The sequence below is a fragment of the Meleagris gallopavo genome, chromosome 11 (genome assembly GCF_000146605.3).
Source record: "Meleagris gallopavo isolate NT-WF06-2002-E0010 breed Aviagen turkey brand Nicholas breeding stock chromosome 11, Turkey_5.1, whole genome shotgun sequence".
NCBI lineage: Eukaryota > Metazoa > Chordata > Aves > Galliformes > Phasianidae > Meleagris > Meleagris gallopavo.
In genome coordinates, this window is record NC_015021.2 from 16,350,840 (window position 1) to 16,365,934 (window position 15,095).

Consider the following 15,095-nt stretch of genomic DNA (forward strand, 5'->3'; position numbering starts at 1 on the left):
CAGTGGTACGTGGAGACAGGACGAGGGAAACAGACATAAGCTGCAGCACAGGAAGTTTCGCACGAATGTGCGTAAGAACTTCTTCACGGTGAGGGTGACGGAGCACTGGAACAGGCTGCCCAGGGAGGTTGTGGAGTCTCCTTCTCTGGAGATATTCAAGTCTCGCCTGGACGCCTACCTGTGCGACCTGGTGTAGGGAACCTGCTTTGGCAGGGGGGTTGGTCTCGATGATCTCTAGAGGTCCCTTCCAACCCCTACAATTCTGTGATTCTGTGATACTAAAAGGAAGAATGCAGGCTGCAGTTGTAATAACATGCTCACAGGAACAACTATTTTACTTCAGATAATAAAAATGTAAATTTTATCCCTAGTTATGATTTCTGATTGTTCTCTAATAGTGCTGGAACATATTTAAGCTGCATCAGCTCTGCTTTTGTACTGTGTTTTCATAACACACATGAAACACACTACCTGTGATAAGATAGGACTGAGTCAAACACTGTTATAGCTTTCCCCAATATAATTATTTGAGATGTCATCAGCCACTGCACCACTGTAGTAAGTTTGTATGTGCATCCAAATACTGAAAGAGAGGAGAGCAAGAGAAGAGAGAGAGGTGACAAAAAAAGAACTGTAAGTAAAAATATGAAAGATGCTAGGTAAATGACAAGTGAATATGAAGAGTGATCAAATTTCTGTTTCAAATATCTTTTAGTCCAAGGTTATATAACATAATACATTCACATACTAGAGTGTAATGGGCTTAGTGTATAATATGCCCATAGAAATAATTTAGTTGGTCCCACTTCACCACATAATTGAATGTCACCCACATCTTTGCCAGCCAAGACTAGAATTAAAAAAATCAGGGCAAAATGGAAAGTTAAATTTTCTGTCTCTACCCCAAGGCAAAGTTAGTTTCAACCATGGATTCCCTGAATTTATTCATCTACATTGTCCTTGGATATCTCCTTTGGCGGAGACGCTACTAGCTACCTCTGCACTCTGAGTTTTGCAGAGATGAGATAACATAATGGAAGATTGACTCTTCAGCTGTAAGTTTCATTATTCCTCATTTGGGGATCACTTGAATCGATTGCCTGTCTATATCATCTGTGGATGAAATCCTGATCACACACATAACAACTTCAGCTACCCTGAGATTTCATCCTCAATACTAACCAGTCCTTTCCAGCTACCTACACAGATATTTTGACAATCCTTAGAGAAGCCTAGAAAACTAACGTCCTCAGGAAGGACTTCATGTTTCATTTTGTCTAATTGCAAAGGCCTAGTTATGACTATTATCTCTTATCACTGGTAGGAAGAAATTTGCTCTATTTCTATAAACTTGTTTCTTAATATTGTATTTATTATGAAATGTAAAGCTTGATTCTTAAACAATTATGAAGTTGTATCCTAAATTCTGTCATCTGACATAATTCAGCACAGTCCAACTTGACTCTTAAATATCACTTCAAAAAAAATGTGGGAGAATGTGGCAGCTACCCAGAAAAAAAAGCATATATTACTTTGCCTTGAATATAACCATGGCTTCTACTTCCTGTACACTTCTCTCTTTTCCCTCAGTTTAAGCTGCAGAACCTTGCCCAACCATGCCTGTTGCCTGATTTCTCTGCTCAGTTTCTTCTGCTGGCGGATGGAGAGCTCTTGCATTCACAGAAATGTGTCCTTAGAGAAATTCCAGCTCTGTTCTGCTCCTATGCCCATAAGGATACTTTCCCAGGGGATCCCACACAGCAGTTCCTTGAGCAGACAGAAGTTTGCTCTCCTGATGTTCAGGGTCCTGACTCTGCTTTTTGCCAGGCCTGCATTCCTCCAGATCTCAAACTCCACCAGGGCATGGTCACTGTAACCCAGGCTGCCTCCAATCTTAACCTCTCTAATGCTCTCCTCTGCATTGGTGAGTAGTAGGTCCAGTAAGGTTTCACCTCGGGTTAGTCCATCTAACAGTTGGGCCAGGAAGTTGTCCTCAAAAGACTCCAGGAATCTCCTGGATTGTCTGCCACCCGCTGTGGCAGTTTTTAACTCCTCCAGTTCATTTTCTGTTCTGCCTGCACTGGTACAGAGGCACTTCAGCGGGGCTATTGGCCTCACTGTCATCATGGAGGAGCCCTTCAAGACAAATCTGGGCCTTTTGCCCACTGCTTCCCAAGGTGAAAGCATTCCCTCACTTTTCTCTGTTACCCATCACATCCTCTTCCCTCATCTTATCTAGTTTAAAACCCTACTAACCAGCTCAACCAGCTTGCTCCCTAGAATACTCTTGGCCCTTCTAGTCAGTTGCATCCTATCTGACATCAGCATTCCCATTTTATCTAAGCTGTGTCCCAAGTCATATTGTCCAAATACCTGAGTGTGACACCATCCCCAAAGCCATTCATTCAACTGAGTTATGCTGTATTATCTCACATTCTGCTATCATATTTAGTAAATTAACTTTCCCCTTAGTTTACTGCTGCCTTTTTGTTTTTAGGCTCATGTCCCTAACTTTTCTCTAACCCCCTCCCCTTTATCATGAGGCATGGGTCTGTGCGTGCTCCCACCCCATTTAGCCATGGAACCAGGCCTAACCAGCCCAGAACCACGGACAGACAGAGACAAGATGAAGAACATGAGCACAAAAGTCACAAATAGCAGAAAGGACATGGACAACTTAGCCATCATAGCTGTTCTTCCACAAAAGCAACCAGTTCATATGTCTGTATGAAAAAACCTACATGAATCACTGCACGTGGTATCAAAGAAAAGAAAAACTGACAGTGTCATCCACTAGTGACAACAAGGAGGTGTCAAGAGCAGTATTAGAGACTCTGACAGCAAAAAAATCTCAAGAGTAAAAGCACTGAGAGAACAAATGCACACAAAGCAAAAGAGTACTATATTTGCCTGATCATTTCTAATATTACAGTACTAATGAAACATATTATTTTTTTTAATTGTTAAGCTTATTCTTTCCAAAATGGTTGTGTATGTACTATTTCCATACGAGCAGTTACTAGAATATGCACCACTGTCATGCAGAACACTCTGTCTAGTCACACTAGAACATTTTTTTCAATGAAGATAAAAACAAAATCCTAGCATTGCAAGAATTTGAATTAAGAGCCAAACGTGAATTGTTGTATGGCGCTGAATTTCAACAGCCTAGGACAACCATTCCTACTCTGAGAAGTCCTTATGATTCTGAAGAGCAAAACTCATTGCTTTCTTCTATATCCAACTGTGGCTTCTTACAGATTTTGTTTATACAAATAAATCAGTCATGGAACAAATTTGGTCAAAAAACAGCGTATAAACAATGGTTGTCATGAAGTTACTGCCTCAAGAATTAATTCTGGTTAAAGGAATCTGTGCAATTAGTTGGCCCTATTGTTATTTGCCAGAACTTGTTCCAACAAGTAATCAGAATACATACTCTAACAAAAGAGTTTATTTTCTCCAAAACAAAGAAGCCTATTTTCTTACAAATACATAAATATATACAAGGCCTTATTTAGCAATGTTAGCAGGTGATCGTCTGATTGATGTTGCATGCTACAGTTTTCTGTGAGGAAGGCACATCTCAACATTATTTTCTCACTCACATCCCAAGAGAGGTGATATATTTTTGTTTTGTTTCATCACATACAGAATAACAAAATGGCTTACTGTCTCATACTGTAAATATGTATGTAAATATCAAAATAAACAGGGCACAAATCTAAATGCCATCAAAATATTTAAGTGTTGTAAAACATTTCTGTTATTTTCTCTGGTAGCAGATTCTTTATAGAAAACAGAAATGCATATGGCTTAAAACCTTATATGAAGAGGAACACAACAGTGAAACAGGTTTTACAGTGAATTTCAGAAAACCTTAATAACTCAGTATAAATAAAAACCTTAATAACTGCATTAATACTTTGAGCTAATACTCAGCATGGTGTCAACGTACCCCTTAGGAAAAATACTGTTCATTTTAGGAACTTAAGCTTTTTTTTTTTTCTTTCAGAAGTGTGGGACTAGAAGACTGCTTGTGAGAGAAGATCATTTTGTTCTCATATACATGAGAACATAACATTTTGTTCTCATCATTCCCACAGAATGAGGCTATAGCATTGATAGAAGTCTTCATGAGATACATCCTTGGAATTCACAAAGATGAAACATAGAAAATATGAAAAGTTATCTGTCTGAATTTGCCATGTATTTGTTCATCTTTCCATTTGAGACAGATGAGTATAAATAAAATTTATTCATAGCACATGAACAGTTAACACTTTAGGGAATTCTATGGCTATAAAACTGATTTGTTGATCAGGCTCAGAGGGTAATAGCTAATGGACTGTACTTTGCTTAGAGGTTACTGGTGTACGATGGGGTCCTGTTTAACATTCATACTACTTACTTGAAAATGCAACAGCAAGCTCGTAGATAGCAAGAAATTGGGTTGTGAAAGGCAAGGCTGCCACTCATAGGGCTGTAGGAATAGGTCAACATCATAAAATGCAGCAAAAAGAGGTGCCAAACTGCCTCAACATGGGAGTGCCTGCCAGGGGAGCAGCTCTGTAGGAAAACCCTGTTGCTCTGGCAGGGAGCAAGCTGAGCATGAGCTAGTAATAGCTCTGGAAAAAAGAAGCCATCCTGAGCTGTATCAAACAGGTAAAAAGCCTGTTTATCAGGAGAAGAGATCATCATCCTTTGCTTATATCTGTTGCATGGCTGTTTATTTTTAACACTTCAATAAAGAAAAAACTTAAATAAACAGGAGTGAGCTCAGCTCACCAGCAGATCCACTTGCTCTTATAGGAGATACTGGACTTGTTCAGCCTGGACAAGAGCTTCTGAGGAGCCTAACAGCAGCTCTCAGGGTCTGTGTGGTGAATAACAAGAGGACAAAAACAAACTATTTTTTAAGTGGCTCATGGTGGGAGCATAGCTTGGGGCAAAAGGGGCTCAGTTTCAGCAACAGAGAAAACTTTTTTTTACCACCAGGATAGTCTATCAGAGGAGTATTTACCCAGAGAATCACAGAATGGCTTGGATTAGAAGGAAGCATAAAGAATATCTATCTCTAAACCTCATGCTGGGGGCAGGGTTGCCAAATAGCTATTCTTAAACATAAATGCTATTTTCAATTTGCACATTATATTCCATGAGGACTTTTAAAGTTGTTAGCTAAATTATGTGGTTTTTTTTACTCCCGTTTCATGATCTTCCCAGGCACAAAGGTGAGGCTCACCTGTCTGGAGTTTCCAGGGTCTTCCTTTCTATCTTTCTTAAAAATGGGAGTGATGCTTTCCTTTTTCCAATCACCAGGGACTTTACCTGACAGACATGAGATAAAGTTCTTAGGGACACTTTTGAGACTCTAGGTCACAAACAAATAGCCCTTAGTGAATACCCAGATGCAAGTAGTGTATTTATCATATTTCCAATTGACACAGTTTCATCATAAATCTTGAAATATTTGTTCTTTTTATGTCATCTACTAAGAGAAGTCTCATGGATACCTCAGCTTCTGCTTACAGAATGTTCCTATCTTTCGTGAATGTGGAAGACGTCTTGAGCTCATGAGCAATTTAACTTAGAAACAAAAAGGTAATCATCCAATTTATATTTTTAAATATGCTTGTATTTTAAATCACTCTAATAACTGTTGAAATCCACTCAGGCACTTTTTTTTATTTTATTTTATTTACACATTTTAACACAGCTGGTGGGGTGGCACAGTACTCTGTTTCCTATTTGTTTGACCTCAGTTTTTCAGATGAGAATATTGGAAAATAGTAGTGGATGTATTTTATTCACTCAAATGCTCTGAATTCATCTTCAAAAGATGATAACTGAAGTACAGAAAAGCAAAGATTATCCTGGTTTTGTAGATAAGGAGTGATGTAATAGGGTTATTTGTCAAAGACTAAGTGAAGTTCAGACTGCCCAGATCTTGTGCCTTAAGCACAAACCTTATTTGAACTTCAGATATTTCATTAAGAAGGTTGAGAGGACTTCAAAGAAAAAGGATACATCAAAGCCGAAAGTCTACCTTCATGCTCTGGAAAAATACTCCTATAGAGTACAAGGCTATGCTGGGTACACATTACTCCATCTATCACGGTTTCACCATATCTGATATCTTCAGGCAGGATGTTACTAACTCTCTCAGCATTTTCCTTTAAGCCCTCTTCCTCTCCTGGTACTTACTGTTAAACTTTTTTCATTCCCAGTACTCTCATTCAGAGATAAGCAAAATATCACTTTTGGATAAATAAGCACTTTTTTTTTTATTTTTTAACAGATTAGATCCTGGCTAGTTTAAGGATACGTCACATAAATAACTGTTCACATAAGTGCCCTTACAGATAAATTGGAATACAAACACAAAACCACCATAGTGTAAATACCACAAGAGAAGTGAACCAAAAGTAAAGTCTTGGACTGAAGTACAGTGTGTATTTTCTGAACCACTTGTGATTTTTCATATCCACGCTTTTACAGTGATGGGTCAAATACTGCTTGCTGTTTGTGATTTTGGATGATAAAATTAGACTGCAATGCTGTCTTTTGTTTTAAAGCGCAGAAAGTAAAAGGAACAAACATGCTTCCTTCCTGAGCAGAGCATTGCTTACTTTAATTACAGACTAGGCCCTCAAATTGCTAAGACTGCAAAATTTGTTTTTTTTTGGACTATCCTCATGGTAAAGACAGGACTGCAAAATTGTTTTGACAATAGGAAAGCATAGTTTTCATAAAATGATAGTATAATTCAGGTGGGTGGAAACTTCAGTTGGCCTTTACTTCAATCTCCTGTTAAAAATAGTCAGCTCTGAGATCTTGTTGTTCAGATTTTTACCCAATCAGATCTTGAAAGCTTCCAAAGAGGAAGAAATGCCATTTGGACATGTTGAGGTGGGATCAACAAAGACAAGGTGCAGATGGAACTGAACATGGTAGGGGATGTGAAAAATAACAAGGGTTTCTACAGGAACACTGATCACAAACAAACAAACAAAGAAAAAAAAATACCAAGGACTTCCTCTGATAAATGAGAAGAGAGAACTGGCAACAACAGACAAGAAAGTGGAGGTACTCAACAAGTTCTTTGCCTCAGTCTTCAGAGACAGTCATGCTTCCTACATTTCTTATATTCCTGAAATCTAGGCAGGTGTTAGGGGACTAAAAATCCTCCACTGTAAGAAAAGAGCAAATTCAAGTCCACCTGATCAGACTGAACATGTACATGTCAGTGGGAAGAGATGACACATCCCAGGCATGACATGAAGAAAATAGCTGATGTAGTTGCTGAGCCACTCTCCACCACATTCAAAAAGTCATGGCCATCAGGTGATGTCTCCGATGACTAGAAAAAGGAAAACATCACTCCAATTTTCAAAGGTAGAAAGCAAGACCCAGGAAGCTACACACTAGTAATCCTCACCTGTGTGCCTGGAAAGGTAATGAAACAGATACTTCTGGAAGCAGTGCTAAGGCATATGCAAAAGAAGGAGGTGATCCAAGACAGCCAGCATGGCTTCAGCAAGCATAGATCATGTTTCACTAATCTGGTGGCCTTCTACAATGAAGTGACTGTATCAGTTTACAAAGGAAGGCCAGTGATTGTCAACTACCTGGATTTCTGCAAAGCTTTTGAAATGGTCTCTTCCACAGGATATTCTTATCTTGAAATTGCCATGATGTGGATTTGAAAAGATAACTACTAAGGGGATAAACAATTGGTTGAATTGGCAGGTGTTGTGGTGTTGTGGTCAATGGCTCTATATCCAGATGGAAGCTAGAGATGAGTAGTAACCCTCAAGAGTCCGTCTTGGGACCATTGTTCTTTAACATGTATATCAAAAACCTAGAGACTGCGATTGAGTGCACTCTCAGCAGACTTGCTGATAACACTAAGATGAGTGGGACAGTTAATACAACAGTAGGAAGGGATGTCTTCTGCCGGGGTCTGGACAAAACTGAAAAGTGAGTCCATGTGAACAAAACGACATTCAACAAGGCCAAGTGCAAGGAGTTGCTGCGCTTGGGTTGGGGTAATCCCAGACATGAGTAGAGAACTCCTTGACAATATCTCTGCAAAAAGGAACTTTTGGGGTTCTGGTGGAAAGCTTAACCAGAGTGTGGTGCTTGCAGCCCAGAAGGCTGCTTCAAAAGAGGGGTTGCCAGCAGGGTGAAGGAGGTTGTTGTCCCTTTCTGCTCTACCCTCGTAAATCCCAATCTGGAGTACTGCATCCAGGTCTGAGGTCCCCAGCAAATGAAAGATGTAGAGCTGTTGAAGCAGATCCAGAGGAGGGCCATGATGATGATCAGAGGGCTGGAGTTCCTCTCCTACCAAAAAAAAAAAGACTGAGGAAGTTGAGCTTGATTAGCCTGGAGAACACTCTGGAGAGACCTCATTGCAGCCTTCCAGTACTCAAATGCACTTAGAAGAGAGACCAACATTCTTCATAGTTTGATAGAGATAGGAATAGGAAAATAATTTTAAACTAAAAGAGGAGAGACTTAGATAAGGGGTTAGGAAGACATTTTTTACTTGAGGTGATGAGGCACTAGAATAGGTTGCTCAGAGAAGCTGTAGATGCCCCATCTCTGGAGGCATTCAAAGCCAGGCTGGATGGAGCCCTGGGCAGCCTGATCTGTGGGTGGCAGCCCTGCCCCTACCAAGGGGATAAGAACTAGGTGATCTTTACAGTTCCTTCCAAACCAAGCCACTCTATGACGTTTAACTTCTATGTGTACTGGGAAGACTTAAGAATTTTACTTAGCAAACAATTTAATGAGAAAAAATAAGAGACCTGGGCAATAATATTCATGTTTGGAAAGAACAGTGTTAAGTCAAAATCCCATTGACAACCAGTGGAAGTAGAAAAACACAGAATTTAGCTAAACTTCTAAAGTCTGCATGGAGTATAATAGGGAAATGGAGAATCACTTATTTTTAAGAATAACTGTTTGAATGGAAAGAAACAAAATATATCCCCTGAAAACCTTCTTTTCTACACATATATTCAGATATATATGTGAAGAATAAATGAATGCATATTCACACTGCTATTGGTTTCAATAACACATAATACTAATGGCCTATACTTTGTCACCGATCCTCTTTTTCCATGTCTACATGGAAACAATGTTTCTTGGTTGGAAATATGCAACCTGATCTCTAACCAAAACATATTGCACAGATGCACATAATGGCTTTACCAATGGAATGTAATATAATTACAGTGCTCGTCAAGTCTCTACAATCCATAATTAGAGAAGGTTGCATTTTTCTTCCATTTGTTTTAGTTCTTGAACCTTTTTTCTCAGTAACACATCTCTTTGACATCTGGACACATCCCAGAAGATGAAGTCCTATCCTAAATCTCTGTCATAGGCTAAAGGTATATGTCCATTGTCTTCTCAGGATTTTGGATCAATACCTACATTTTCTGTTTCAAACAAAGCCTGAAGTATACCCAAATATTATGACCAAACTGTTGTCTCAGTCCCTTCATGAGAAGTCTGTTACTTTTTTTAGTTTTGTTTCTCTTGGATAGCTTTGTTAATCATGGAGCTTCCATCAAATGCAGATCCCTCAGGCTGCATTTCATTCAAATTACTTATGATTTTCTTAGCTTTCTTCACAATTACTTTCTAATTTGTAGTGCCAAATTTCTTTATTATTTTCATAAAATCACAGAATCACAGAATATCAGGGATTGGAAGGGACCTTGAAAGATCATCTAGTCCATTCCCCTGCTGAAGCAGGAACACCTAGATCAGATCATTTTATTGCCCCCACTCCAGCCTCTTTTTCCCCAGTTTGTACACAGAGCCTGCTCTGCCCCATCCCAGGTGAAGAATCTAAAGAATTTGCTGTTAAGCTTCATGCAATTGGTGATTGCCCAGGCCTCTGATTTGCCTGAATCTCTCTGCTAGGTCTGTCTGCCCTCAAAGGATTCAACAGCTCCCCCCTGTTTGGTGTCCTCCAAAAACTTAATATATTTGCAAGTCCTGTATCCAAGTAATTGATGAAAACATTAAAGAAAACTGACCCTAAAATGGAACCTTGGGAACCCCACAAGTGCCTAACTGCCAGCCTGATGTAACCTCATTTACTAAAATCCTTTGAGTCCGATTTGTCAGATGACTGTTCACCTGTAATATTATATGTCTGTTTAATTGTATGCTGGAACATTTTGTTCAGAGAATACTGTAAGAAGCAATTTGGAAAGCTTTGTTGAAATCCAGAAAATTTATATCAACTGCTTCCCTTGGTCAACTAGGCGATTAACCTTGTCATAAGAGGTATCATCTTGGTATCATCGATACATTTAATGCTATGTCATTTTTTCCTGCTATTAAGTAATTTAGAAAAAAAATGAATAACTTGTTTTTCCAATTCCACTCACTCATCATTTAGTTTCAGGCCAAATTTTTTTGTATAACTAACATTCAGATCCCTCTGTACTGTCACTATCTACCCATGTTATTATGCAGAGAAATATTCTAAAATATAGATTTGTTAATTTTGCTATCAACCTAGTTGATCTGAGTTACAAAATTATCTGATAGATTAATTCAAGCATCATCCAGCTTTTATTTAACTTTTTGCCACCATCTGAAAAACCTCTTCCATGCTTGCATCCATCTGCAACTTATGTTATGATTAAATAGTAGGATTTTTACCTTGGCTTATTCGATTACAGCTTCCTTACCTTATGACTTGAGAAAATAATGTCAAAACTTCTATGCATTTCTGTCCATTTAAGCACAGGGGAGTCCTGAAGTATATCTGATAAAATAATGATTGTGAGAAAAGATTACTATTGTTTGTAGTCTGGATCAATCTTTGCCCATGTCCATCTAAAGTCACATCATACACAATAGATCAAAATTCCAGGGTGAAGGTCCACCCAGGTGGTCCTATTACAAAAAAAAAAAAAAGCAATTTGGGCCAGTGACAGGATTGGAGATTATCTGCAGACAGGGGGTCTATTCAGAAGACAGGGACAGAGCTAGAAACTCTCAGTGCTGCAGTGTCACGTGGGCAGGAGTTGGTACCTCTGGGTTGGGCAGAAACAGGGTCCTGTGCCTTGGGCAGGAGTAAGGGGTAGCCCCACTGGAGGCATGACAGGGATGTTATGGAGTTTTGGTGCCCTCAGAGCCAAACTGTCTAGCTCTATGGTATTTTTTTGTCTTTGATACATGTTATTAGCAACTACTACAGTAGTGTGCCCAGGTGAACCTCATGAGGTTTAACAGATCCAAGTGCAAGGTCTTGCACCTGGATCATGGCAACCCCCACTATCAGTACAAGCTGGAAGATGTAAGGATGGAGCACAGCCCTGACAGAAAGAAGTTTAGGATATACAAGATGGACATAGCAAGATGGACATGAGCAAGCAATGTGCCATTGCAACCCATAAAACCAACTGTATCCTGAGTTGCATCATAAGAAACATGATTAGCATGTCAAGGGAAGTGATCCTGACACTATGCTCTGCATGATGAGATCTCACCTGGAGTACTGTGTCCAAATGTGGAATCCTCAGTACATGAGAGATGTGTACCTGTAGGATTGCTTTCACAGAAGGGACAAAAAAATGATCCAAGGGATGAAACCCCTCCCCTACAAGAATAGGCTGAGAGATCTGGGGCTGTTCAGTCTGTAGAAGGCTCTAGGAAGACCTGAGAGTGGCCTTTCAATATCAAAAGAGGACCAAAAGAAAGAAGGGGACAGATTCTTTAGCAGGGTCTGTTGTGATAGGATATTTCCAGATGACACCAACTTGTGAGGAAGTGTTGATCCACCTGAGGGTAGGAAGGTCCTACAGAAGGATCTGATGGACTGGATCACTGTGCTGATGCCAATGGGATGAAATTCAACAAGACCAAGTGCTGGGTCCTTCACTTTGGTCACAACAACCCCAAGCAATGCTGCAGGCTTGGAGCAGAATGGTTGGAAGACTGGGTAGATGAAAAGAACTTGGGGGTGTAAGTCAGTGCTCAGCTGAATATGAGCCAGCAGTGTGCCCAGGTGGCCAAGGCGGCCAATGGTATCCTGGCTTGTCAGAAATAGTGTAGCCAGAAGGAGATCATCTCCTTGTACTCAGCACTAGTGACACCACACCTTGAGTACTGTGTTCAGTTTTGGGCCTCTCACTATAAGACATCAAGGTCCTGGATTGTGTCCAGAGTTGAGCAACAAAACTGGTAAGGGATCTGGAGAACAAATCTTATGGGGAGCAGCTGAGGAGACTCAAATTGTTTAGACTGAAGAAGAAGAGGTTCAGGGGTGACCTTATTGTCCTCTACCTGAAAGGAGGTTGTGGTGAGGTGTGGGTCAGCATCTTCTCCTAGGTAACTAGCAATAGGACAAGAGGGAACAGCCTCAAGTTGTGCCATTTCTCTGAAAGAGTGGTCAGGAACTGGAACAGGCCCAGGGAGGTAGTGGGGTCACTGTCCCTGGGGTGTTCAAGAAACACGTAGATGTGGTACTAAGAAACATGGTTTAGTGGGCAACATTGGTGCTAGGTGGACAGTTGGACTAGATGATCTTAGAGGTCTTTTCCAACCTTGGTGATTCTGTGATTCTATGACTAGGAGAAATGGTTTCAAACCAAAGAAGAAGAGATTTAGATTGGACATAAGGAAGAAGTTTCTTGTAAGAGCGATGAGGCACTGAACAGATTACCAGAGAGACACTGGAGACATTCAAGTTCAGGCTGGACCAGGCTTTGACCAACCTGATCTAGCTGTAGGCGTCCCTTTTCATTGTAGGGGAGAAGGACTAGATGGTCCTCAAGAGTCCCTTCCACTTCAAAAGATCCTGTAATTCTATTATTACTTTGGATTCCATATCTTCTATAAATCCTTTAGAAGACTTATAGATAAATCCTAGAATTGAATTCTGAAACATATGTCATGGGCAGAAAAAGTCAGTGCAGCAAATAGGCTCCGACAGCTTTGATGGTGCCAGTGAAGGAGATGGGTGATCTCTAGGATAGGCACTTCAGAAGCCTGGAAACTCAGATATCTAAGGTATATTCTATAGCAGCTCACCAGATAATCAAGCCTCTATTTAATAGCATGGTATGAGCAGGACATAAGGACCCACAGAAGTTACTGCACAGTTTTCTGTAGACATGGAGCTAGGCATCCAGGAAACATCTGTCACACAATTTGTCTAGTGTGACACTATCAGGGTTGGTAGGCTGGCTCTCAAGTCCTTTTCAGTCCACTGAGCAGACTTCATGATCCTAAGATCTGAGAGACCCATAAGCCGCAGACACGCTTCAGGAAGAACCTGAGAGGTCTCTAAGGTCTCTGTTAAGAGCTGAAGCAGTCAAACTGACAGCAAATCATAGCTCATACAGAAATCTTGTAACTCGTAGAGTTTTTTTCTGAACATGAAATCTTCAGGTTGTGATGAACTAAAAATTTCCAATGAAAATCATAATGCTATCAAAATTTCCAACCGGCTTTCTGTGTTTAACTTTAATGGTTTGCCTCTGATTACAGACAAGGATTCCCATTCTGAATAAAGGCAGGTTATTTATGCAGTTTCCCCAAAGGAATTGGGAAAATAAGATCTCAGAAATACATGACCATTCTTTTTACAAGCACACATACACTAGTAGAGCAAACGTATATTAACTTCTGAGAACTAAAAGCTGACATTTACTTTAATTCAACTACATGTGTTCCTAATGCTGGTAAAGTGAGTAAAACTTCTCAGTGCGGAAACTTTGAACAATAAGTTCAATAAACAATTATTCCTTATTTGAAAGACTAATAATGAAATTACTTCAGATTTTCATGTGACAGCATCTGGCATACAGTGCACCTCCCTAGGGCAAGGTACTTCTATTGCAAGATAAATTAAGTTGTTGATGCATTATCTTATTTCCTGTGGCAAAAATTTTGCTCCTGGCTCTGGAAGCAGACAAGCCTTCACAGTCAGCTCTTAACTCCTTGTGGAATCTTGGCAGTGGTTCGCAGGGATTTTATTCTGGGTTTCTTTCATATAGAGGATTTCTACAACATACGTAAATGTTTTATGAGGATTTAAGGACTGAGCTAGGAAACATGGCCCAAGAAAGGCATATGCTGGTTCCAAAGCTTAAAGATGGAGCAAAGCTTCAATAGACCAGAGCTGTAGAAAATTAGGCTCCTTTTGTCCACATGATAGTAAATGCTGCTTATTTTGGAAATGAATGAGGTAGTTCACCAAGACACAAGTAACCAGTGCAACTTCTATATTAGTCAGTGGTAATTCTTCAATGGTGCTTATAATCTCTTGCTGTTGCTTTGGCAAGAGTATCTTCTTGCTTCCCAGAGCTGTTTGAAGTAACAGTGCTGGATTTTCCACTATCCCAAAGAATATTAATGTTCTAAAAACATCCCTGGATGTAGGCAGGTGAAATGGGCCATATGTTTGTAAGTTGCTACACTCAACATGAGTCAGAACTTTTGCAAATGTCAGAAAATAAAAAGATGCCTTGCGTAACTTAGTTTAATTTCCTGACTAGATAAGGTATATTTTGCGCAATGATCTCTAACCAAAATATTTTCTGTATTACAGATGATCCAGGAGTTGTTCAGATATCTCTTCAGAAAACTTTAGTGTTCCGTGCCATTCTTAAGCAAGACACTATCTCTCTTACAGATTTGATTAAATGTCTCCTCATCATCACATGAAGTTCTACTTGAAATCATGTCCCCAGATCATTATCAGATTTCTCATTTTCTATTAAAAGGCATTTTCTTCTTCAGACAAATAAAGAAATTTTAAATTCACCATGCAGTACTTAAGTAACTTCTAGCTGACATCTCTTCTACTACATGCAAAAGTTTCCCAAATTGTTTTTTTATAGAAGAGATATAAAAGAGATGTCAAATGTTAAACTTACTTCTCTACAGTATACTTCTTATCCTATTTAATATTATTATTTTAAAAGCATCATAGCAGTTTAAATACTATTCTGTAGGCTTTGTCCAGTTCAAAGCACTTTAAAAAACAGCATGCCATGAGGACAAACAGTAGAAGTATGGGCAACAACAGATAGACTTTAAAAAAAAAAAAAAAA